Raw genomic sequence first — 10,587 nt, 5'->3', positions numbered from 1 at the left:
TGAAGATGACCTGCTTTGGTAGCACAAATGTGTCCCTTTGATTTTTCAATCTCTTTGTGGAGTCTACTTGAACAAATCTGCTCTTATCTCTATGCATGGTTGCTTGTGGTCCTTTAGTCACTACCTTGAACCACTTCACATCAAAAATGAACATAGAAAACTTTATGAGCAAAACCTTGATAATATCTTGTAGTATCATTCAATAGTAATAAGCAAGCAAGCGAACTTCACTACTTAGAGCACTTGCACTAGAACAACTTTCTTGCATGAACTTTGCTTTGACACCGCAATCAAATGTTTTTCTCTTCTTATCTATTCACTCCACTCAAAAGTGACTACCATGTGACCAAAGTACATCAAATTTGCGATACTGCAAGCAAGAATTTTTTTCGGGGTCTGCAGTCACCGGATAGTCTCTTGCTCAGATAAACGTAGGCGAGGCCCCAAGTGAGATACTCTTCCCTGTGTAGTTGCTATTCCGATGCTAGCATTCCGATAGATTGTAGAGGGTAGGGGTCTAATAGTTTTTGGTATCAGAGCTTTGTTTAAAGATAATGAACAAGAAAACTGTTTTTATCAAAAAAAAATTATCTCAGAAGAATGTTGAGAATGAAGATGGCTCCCCTATTGATAATAGGAATTCAAGACCTTTATTAGATCACTACGAGAATAAGGGATCTCGCAGAAGAACTGTTTGCAACTCGACCTTAGTCCCAGTGGACTCAAATGTGGGATGAAGATCAAAGATCTTGTGTAGTTGAAATTCCAGTAGGAGACATACAAATGTTAAATCAGAATATAATAATATGCCACGAACTAGAGATTGTTGGTCTTGTAGACCATTACTGTATTGAGGATGTCATTAGGAAGTGAATGGGGTCTTCTTGGGCCCTTTAATTTGCCCAAGCCTAATCAAGGTGATTAAGGAATAGCCAAATGGGGGGTTGCCATGTGGACTGAAATGTTGGGTTTTTAAGAGAGGTGTAAGAGTGGTCAAAGGGTGCACTTTTTTCCCCAAAAAGGGGGGGGGGGGGCAATTTTACAAATTTCGGACCTCCATAACTTCTACATACAAGCTCCGATTTGAGCGGAGATTACAGATCCGTGATCTACGCATCAAGAGCTTTCCATAGATATGTTACATGATATGGTTTTATCCGCTAGATTTTAAATTCCATTTTCCCCCCAAAATTCAAATTCAAATAAAGTAGCCGTTTTGAAGCTTCTAATTAGAAAACGTTTCTTCTTAAGAGAAAAGGTTTGACTCCCTTAAACTGCCAAATAAAAGGGCCCAAGAAGCCTTCCATTGAGGTCCTAATGAGACGATTTATCATTCAACATTGAATTCTGTGAAGCAATTGCTGAACTGAGAATGCTGCTTCCTGTACATAAAATCTATATCGAATGTCACGTGAGAATCCTAAGAGGATTAGAAGATTTTTGATGGTTTCAAAAAAAGTTGTATATATTACTTAAACTTATCTAGATCAATAACAAAGTGGTCGTTCTGTTTAGAGAATCCTTTTTTACTTTACAGAAATTTTGCTCATATCATGTGATTGTCAGGATCATGAATCATACTAGCTGCAGTAGACAGGCTGATCATCAAAGTAGAGGAGGAAGAGCTCAATTTCGATGTTTGCAAGGCCCTTCATAGAGCCCAACTGAGTCCTTTGAAAGGAGAAGGAGAAGATTTAGGTGAAACTCTTGAGAAATGGATTGAGGAAATGGAGGAATACTTTGATGTGACTAGGTATAATGATTGGCAAGTTAAAAATCATTAAGACAGCTCGAGTAGCCTAGAGAAATCATTGTGATACTAATCATTTGGAAAGGAACACCTAGACTTGGGAGGATGTGAAAGAGATTTTGTCCCCCAGGGTTCATAGAAAATAAGATGAATGAATTTGTAGAGCTGACTCAGGAGGGTAGCCGAACGATAGACGAATATCACTAGGAATTTTCCCTCCTTCTCAAGTATGCTCCACCCTTGGATGAGAAGAAGTTGTTGGAGAGGTTCATTTGCAAGTTAAATGAACCTCTGGATACACTAGTCAAAAATGCTAGGCCAGCTTCTATGGCAGAAGCAGTAAGGATGGCAAAGGATTTTTCAAAAGCTTTTGTTGTTGTAAAGATTTCACCAAAACCAGTACCCTTGTCTTTCAAGAGAATTCAAACTCTAGGAAGTGCTTCCAACTCTCCACCTCCAAAGAGATAGCAAAGGGATTAGTCAAACCCAAAATATGGGAGAATTTAAAGAAAAAGGAAGATCATTCCCCCGTGGCATATTTCCAAACCATCACGTCTTTCGAAGGTACAAAAAGATGAACTCATAAGCCAGAATAGATGTTTTGGATGTCAAGGTTTTGGGCATCAACTCAAGGACTACCCAACCCCTTCCATGTCAATGGGCCAAAGTAATCAAGGTCGCAGAATTCCAAGACCTATCCCTTCGTTCTAGAGTAATCAAGGATTCCCTCACCAGAGTCAAGAAAATTCAAGAGGGAGGAAACCAGCAGGACCTGTAGCTTAAGTACAAAGTAGTTTCAAACTTCCCTCCCAAAATCCGGGAAACCTAAGAGAAAGAGTTCCACCCCAAACAATAGCAATCAAGGATGCCAATGTGGCAAAGCTAGTGGATGAAGAAAAAGGATGAATTCATGCTGCTATCGAGCATTAAGGCCAGAATCGTTAGTTCTCTGTCATTCAAGCACCAACAGATTATCAAGGTAAGAACTTTAAGCTTTTGATTGATTTTGGAAGTACTCATTCTTTTATTTCCCCTAGATGCTTGCGTAAATTAGTCCTAGATCAGAAATTAGGAAAATTTATGCAAGTGGAGTTGGCCAGTGGGAAGATTCTTTTCACACGCCATGAAACAGATCTTATTCAGTATTGTTTAAATGAGAATTTAACAAACTGCCAGTTCAAAGTCCTGCCATGGGCATTTACGATGGGATCCTTGGAATGGACTGGCTCCACAAAAATCAGGCTGATTTTCACTGTCACAAAGGAGCCATCTCCTTTCTTGATCTTCAAGGAAATAAGGTTAAGGGAACGGGAATTTTCAAATCCCCAAACTTACAGTTAGTCAAAGCCTCTAAGCTGCTTCAAAGGACTTAGGAAGAAGCAATTTGTTGTATGTAATGAATCTAGTAGGCAAAGAGCCAGAGTCTAAGGAGCCAGAATGGTTAAGTGAGTATGTTGATATCTTTCCAGAGGAATTGACTGAGATGCCTCCAGCACGTGAAGTAGACCATGAAATAGAATTGATTCCTGGAGCTCAACCATCAGCCCAACGTGCTTACAAAATGTCAGTCCCAGAAGCCTTAGAACTTAAGGAGCAATTGAGGCAGCTATTAGATCAAGGATTTATCCGACCTAGTGTATCACCTTGGCGTACACCTGTTCTCTTTCAGAAAAAGAAATACGAGATACTAGGGCTATGCATTGATTACAGAGGTATGAATCAATTGACTGTCAAGAATAAATATCCTATTTCGAGGATTGATGAGCTCGTAGATCGATTAAGTGTGGCCCAGATCTTTACAAAGATGGATCTTAGATCCGGGTATTACCAGATCAAAATCAAAGAGCAAGATATTCCAAAAACTGCTTTTAATACTCGTTATGGTCATTATGAATTCACAGCCATGCCCTTTGGATTGATAAATGCCCCAGCAACATTCAACCGCCTCATGCAAGATATTCTCAGGGAATACTTGGATGATTTGTTCTTGTCTTCTTCGATGACATTCTGATATACTGTAAGAATGCAGCAAATCATGAAGGTCATGTGCATAAAGTCTTACAGATCTTAAGGGAGCACAAACTCTTTGCAAAGAAGAGCAAATATATCTTCTCAGTAGATCATGTTGATTATTCGGGATTCATAGTATCTAAGGATGGAATTTCTCCTGACCCCGCTAAAATCCAAGACAGTGAAAGAAGTTAGAGGATTCTTAGGATTAACTGGGTTGTATCGAATCTTTATACCCAGGTATGCTCAGATAGCATCTCCTTTGAACAACATCCTCGAAAAAAAAATGTCCCATTTAAGTGGATGGCTTCATGTCAAAGTACTTTTGATAAGCTGAAGGCTACCTTAGTAACCAACCCTGTTCTTAAATTGCCAGAGTTTTCCATACCCTTTGAAGTAGTAATAGATGCTAGTGGCTTTGCCTTAGGAGGTGTACTCATACAGGAAGGTCATGTAGTAGCTTATGAATCTAGAAAGCTCAGGCCATATGAAAGGAATTATGTTATCCATGACTTGGAATCACTCTCAGTAGTATACGCTCTAAAGTTACGGAGACATTATCTCTTGGGGCAGAGGTTCACTTTAATGAGACTGAACATCAAAGTCTGAAGTGGATTTTCACTGAAAAGGACCTCAACATGCGTCAAAGAATGTAAGGTTCCTCCTCTTCCCTAAAACATGTATAATCTCTCCTCTCAGTCCCTTGTAATCATCCCCTATTTTAGAATGCAAGAAAACATTGTTTTTTCTTGTTTTTGGCCTAGAGAGAGAAAATATTCTAGAGAGAGGTAATTCAATTTTGAGATATGTTTAGATATAAAGTTATCTCTTTTATTTAAGATGAATTCCCCTAAAACAGAAGTTCAAAAAGAATTTTCCAATGTGCATTAGAAATTAATTGAATATGTGTATTAAAGACCTTACCCTAAGGGTCCACATTTTCAAAAAAAAAATTATTAAGGTCCAAAGAGTGTTCTAAAGGGCCAATAGGACTAATCCAAGTGTTTCAATAAAAAAAATGCAAAGAATAAAAGAAAATCCCCCAAAAATGAGTAAATTCTCACATAAAATGAAGAGTTGACTAAGTATTGGGTTTATTAGTTAAAAAAATGAGGTTTATTAGTTGAAAAATGATTTTTTGACACCTCAGTAAGGAGGGAGAGGGATCATGAAGGAGGTGCCTAATTCACATCATTACTTCACATTTTTAATTCAAAAAAATGGGATATTCTATCTCTCCTCTCTCCTCCTTCAAACTGGATAAAAAAAAGTGAGCTAAATTGGTCAAAACTTGTGCAAAATGGATTAAACTGAAGCTAGAAGCCTCTAGAACCTAGTTGGACTTGGTTGGTGGCCTCCCTCACCTTTTTATTTTCATCTTTTTGTATTTACATGCCAATATAATCTTCAAATTAGTGTAATTTTATTATCCCTCTATTTTGCCTCTTCTTTGGGAAGTTTTGGAGCTTCACTAATCTTCATCCTCTTTTGGAGAGTACCCTCTCCATCTTGGTGGCCAAGATTTGTGTTGGGGGCTTCACCTCTCTCTAAAGAATCAAGCCAAAAACCAAGGGTAAGCCTAAAATAATGGTGTTTTTCTGTCTTTTTCAATGGTAATCTTCTTCCCAAGCTCTCTAATGCTTGGGAAGCATTTTAATCAATGGTTTTTTATTAAAACCAAGCTTCTAGTGATTCATATCATTTAAATGGTTTAATGCTAATCTTTTATGCCTAAATATAATATTTTTGATTAGTAAATCTCTCTTTTAGAAAGATTACTCATCTTTATGGATGAATCCTTCTTGGAGGGATGGATGTTAGTAATAATCTCATTTTTCTTAATCAAAACTCTAGGCTTAACAAGCTAGAGAAAGAGATTAAGTATTTTTATGATTTTTATTCTAATTAAAATGAGGATTAATTCCTTTAAGCTTGTTTACGATTAAGAAAATTCATATTAATATGCTAACATTTTTGTATGTATTTTCATATAGAAATGATAAATGGATATTTTTTTAAAATAAACAAGAGGTTTAAACGTAATTATGATTATGTATGCATAATAAATTTTTAGTTTAAAAAGAGAAAGAGGTTTAAAATAAACAAGAGATTTAAACGTAATTATGATTATGTATGCATAATAAATTTTTAGTTTAAAAAGAGGAAGTGTCACCATATTTCATAATTATGTATAAATATTTAAAAGTAGAATTTTCAAGAATTCTCAGAAAATGTAGCAAAGCTATGGTAAAATTTTTAAAATTTTAATTTAATTTTATGCATAAAAAGAGGAAGTCTCACCATATTTCATAATTATGTATAAATATTTAAAAGTAGAATTTTTGAGAATTCTCAGAAAATGTAGCAAAGCTATGGTAAAATTTTTAAAATTTTAATTTAATTTTATGCATAAATTTTCTAATGCAAAAAGAGGAATTCTCATCATATTCTAGGCATAAAAATTTTTATGCTAAAAGAATGATTTTTATTACATTTATGGAAAATATATTTATAGTGTTTATACATAAATGTTTAAATGTAGAAAGAGGAATTTTTGTTACATTATTTTTTAGTATGTGCATGCATAAAAATTTAGATGCAAAAAGAGGAATTCTCAAGATATTCTAAGTACAAACATTTTAAATATCAAAAGAGGAACTTTTGGCGTAATTCAAATAGGTATATTCATGGTATGTATATACATGGGTATTTTTATCTATTTATCAAAAAGAGGAATTTTCATCATACCTTTAATCAGGAAAATGTACAAATTAATTTCGGTGTGAAAAGAGAAAGTTTCACCATAATTCTACATAGATAATTTAGGGCATGTTGATGCCGAGGAGGGAAGAAAATTTTAAAATATTTCTAAGAGAATATTTCAATAAAATGATGTATGAATATTTTATCATTTGGAAGACGAATTATCTTTATTAAATTCCATTATTATTCATAATTCTATTATGGCCAACAAAGAATGAATTTTGATAATTTTGGATTTTATCCTTACGATTGGAAATCAAAGTTATTTTATATGATAAATAGGGAAAAAAATTTAAGAAGCAAATGTACGATTAAGTCCGAGTAATTCAAGGTAAGACCATGACCACATGTGAAAGGTGGGTCAGTAAGATGCATGTCCATCCCTTGAATTAGAAATTAAGCAAAGCCTTGTGAACCTTTCCATTTCTTTAGTACGAAGAATGGATTACCGGGCTAATTTAGAGAAGTTTTTCTTAAGACTCGAAATCGTCGAGAAATAAGTTAGAAATTCGTTGACATTGATGGGTGGATCACTGGGATACGAGATTCACGATTTTCATTGAGAAAGCTTGGATTGAAAATAAGGGAGTCTCATAAAACCAAACTCAATGGGAATTCTTACTTGCATAGAAACTCTGTTTTTTTTTAAGAAGGACTATCTTACGCCAGAATGCTGGTGGAGGAAGCATTTGGATTATGGTTTAATCTAAGGAGAGTTGGTTGCAATAGCTGGCAGGGAGTCATCGAAGGACATCCCATGGTAAAGCCTGCCAAGGTCTTGACTAGCCTTGGTATGGTTGAAAATGGTGCGCTTTCAGTACGATGGTCAAGGACCGATGAAGTGGTCCCTGAGTGAAGTACTAGGACACCTAAAGAGGATCCTAGAGGGTTCTAACTAGGCGACACACGGGCTTATGGATGCTAGGACACCCATGTGTATATCGAGGAAGATATTCATCGATGGCAAGAGAATTATTTAAGTGAACTGTAAAACGATGAAATTGGATCTCGTTGGGTTGACTAGTTGGTCTTCATCAATGGAGAGTCCGGATGAGGCTTGTTTGTAAAACAATGGAAGTGAAGTTTGAGAATCATGATGGAAACACTATGGTTTTATTACAATTCTGTCTTGAAGATAGTTGAATCTGAGAAAAGGCAATTTCAGTGGTGTGTCTGTTTAATAAAATTGCATGAGTGCTGGCTAGGGGGCCTAGGAACTCTTTTCCTTGGTACCTGGGACAAACACAACCTAACTTTTATAAAAAGGGATCCGACCAATACAGTGGTTTGGTGGTTAGCTAACCCATGGGCCAGTTGGGGTAGGCTGGATTGGTTATAACAAAATTCAATTAGGTTTAAGTTACGATAGTTAAAGTAAGTCCTAGAAAGATTCTTGTTCTATGGGAAAGAATCAACAGTTGTGCCTCGCTTAAGGAACAAAAAGCGATGATTTCTATGAACCAAGTGCAAGTTCCTCCTTGACTCAACCATGTGACCCAGGGGTTCGGTCGGAATACAAAGGATAGATAAGGCCCTTGACTACATTAGAAGATTTTCCTGGAGGAATCACCTATGCTTTCTGGGCGAGAGAAGTTTTTTACGGGTTCGGTTTTGGAAGAACTACTGGACTAGTCTCTTGTCTGGACATTCATGGGGGCGAGGCCCCGAGTGGGAAACTCTGCCCTGTATGCAAGATTGCTACTTCCGCTGCTAGCACTCTAGAGTTCGATGCGAAAAGAGGGGGCAGGGGTCTCACAAAGAAGATGGATGCAGACTCTGCAGGAGTATGATTTAGAGATTAAGTATCGACCAGGGAAAGATAATGTGGTTGTAGATGCACTTAGTAGGAAAGCTTCCTTACTTGCAGGCAATAACCCTAGTATCAAATCCCTTGATCAATGAAGCAAAAGAAAGAATCATGCAGGACAAAACGTTTGGCCCTATTGCTACCTTAATTATGCAAGAGAGCAAGACTCCTCAGGAAATGAGCCAAGTTCATGGGTACAAATTAGAAGATGGATGCATGTATTATAATAATCTGCTATGCATCCCCAATGTTGATGAAATAAAGGAAAAAATTCTGAGAGAAGCCCATGATAGCTTGATAGCTGGACATCTAGGTTTCATAAAGACCTATATGTCTGTTAATAAAAGTTTCTTTTGGCCAAGACTCAGAAAGGATGTACTCAATCACGTGTGTCAATGCTTAGTATGTTAAAGAGTCAAGGCAAAGAGAATTAAGATGCAAAAAAGTTGCACCCTTTAGACATTCCACAAATGAAGTGGGAATTTATTAGTATGGATTTTGTTACTGGATTACCATCAGTGCAATCAGGTTACAACTCCATCTTTGTGGTAGTTGACAGACTAACCAAAGTTGCCCATCTGATTCCAATAGACTTATTCTGCAGTAGATGTTGCTAGAGTCTTCCTTAAAGAGATTTTCAAATTGCATGGATTTGCCACCAGGAGGATTGTGAGTGATAGAGATGCTAAGTTCACATCAAGATTTTGGACTGCCTTCTTTGAAGCAGGACTTTTCTGGACCTCAGTACAGCTTATCATCCAGAGACTGATGGTGGTCAGACTGAAAGAGTAAACTAAGTGATTGAAGATATTATTCGATCATACTATGGTAGAGAACCAAAGACGTGGTTAAGCAGGACTTTTTTGGACCTCAGTACAGCTTATCATCCAGAGACTGACTGAAAGAGTCAACTAAGTGATTCAAGATATTATTCGATCATACTATGGTAGAGAACCAAAGACGTGGTTAAGCTATTTATACTTACTCAAGTTTGCTTATAATGCCTCCTACCACCAAAGCATCAAGATGAGCCCTTTTAAAGCTTTGTACAAACAAGATTGCCTCACACCATTAACTTGGTCCGACCCATTGATTAGGGTCGAGATGTCCAGACAGATTCTTGAGGATAAGGATCATCACATGCAGTTAATTCGCAAGGATATCAAGCTGCCCACAGAATTGACATAAGCATTATGCAGATAAGAAGAGGACTAACAGAGTATTTGAAGAAGGAGATATGGTCTTCATTTGTGTGCGACCCAAAAGGAGTTCCTTATCCTTAGTAGGGAAATACAAGAAGCTATCTACTAGATACTGCGGACCATATGTGATCATAAAGAAAGTAGGAGATCTAGCCTATGAACTCTTACTACCCCCACACTTGAAGGTACATAATGTGTTTCATGTCAGTTTACTTAAAAAGTATCTACCCAGTCATAGTCATGTTCTAGATGATGAACATTTAATATTTCAAACTCAAGGTCAAATGGAACTTGAACCTGAAGAGATCCTAGATGTATGGGAGAAAACACTTAGAAACAGAGTATTAAGGGAACTTTTGGTCAAGTGGAAGCTCTATCCTCAAGAGGATGCCCCTTGGAGAAAGAAGATGAACTGGTAACAGATTACCCCTAGTTTGCGAGATGAGGACATCTCGTGTTTTTCAAGTGGGAGAGAATGTAAGATTCCTCTTCCTGTCTCTAAAGGTGTATATGACACATTCCCTCAATCCCCAGTGATCACCCCCTCTCTTCTGTGTAATGAAAGACCTTGTTTACTCTGTTCTAATCTAGAGAGAGAAAATTATTCTAGAGAGAGAAGACCACATCTTGGAAATATTTTTGATAGAGAAATTGTCCTAGACTTTATGATCACATTCCTTAAAGCAGTATCATAAAAAAGGATTTATAGATTGGGTTAAATTCTTGGACGGTGGGTTCATGGAAACACACCCTTATTCAAAAATGTTAGTGTAAAAAATTTCAAAGGCAAAAAATACGAGATCTTTCTAGATATCAATATTTACACACATGGGAAATGTGGAACATTAGAAAAATAGAAGATATTTGTCATAAAAAACATAAAATATTCAAACATGTGTAGTGGCAAACAAGTGGCAAGTGGTGGCATAGACTAGGGAGAGCGTGACTATTGTAATAATGAGCCAATTGACACCTTACAAGGAGAGAGAATCCCACTTCAAGAAGGTGCCTAGAAATTACATCAAGGGGTCATTTTTTTATTCAAAAAAGTACAT

The sequence above is a fragment of the Cibotium barometz genome, chromosome 37, assembly GCF_041138505.1.
Source record: "Cibotium barometz isolate CiBa-2024 chromosome 37, ASM4113850v1, whole genome shotgun sequence".
In the NCBI taxonomy this organism is placed as follows: Eukaryota; Viridiplantae; Streptophyta; class Polypodiopsida; order Cyatheales; family Cibotiaceae; genus Cibotium; species Cibotium barometz.
This window is presented reverse-complemented; position numbering follows the sequence as displayed.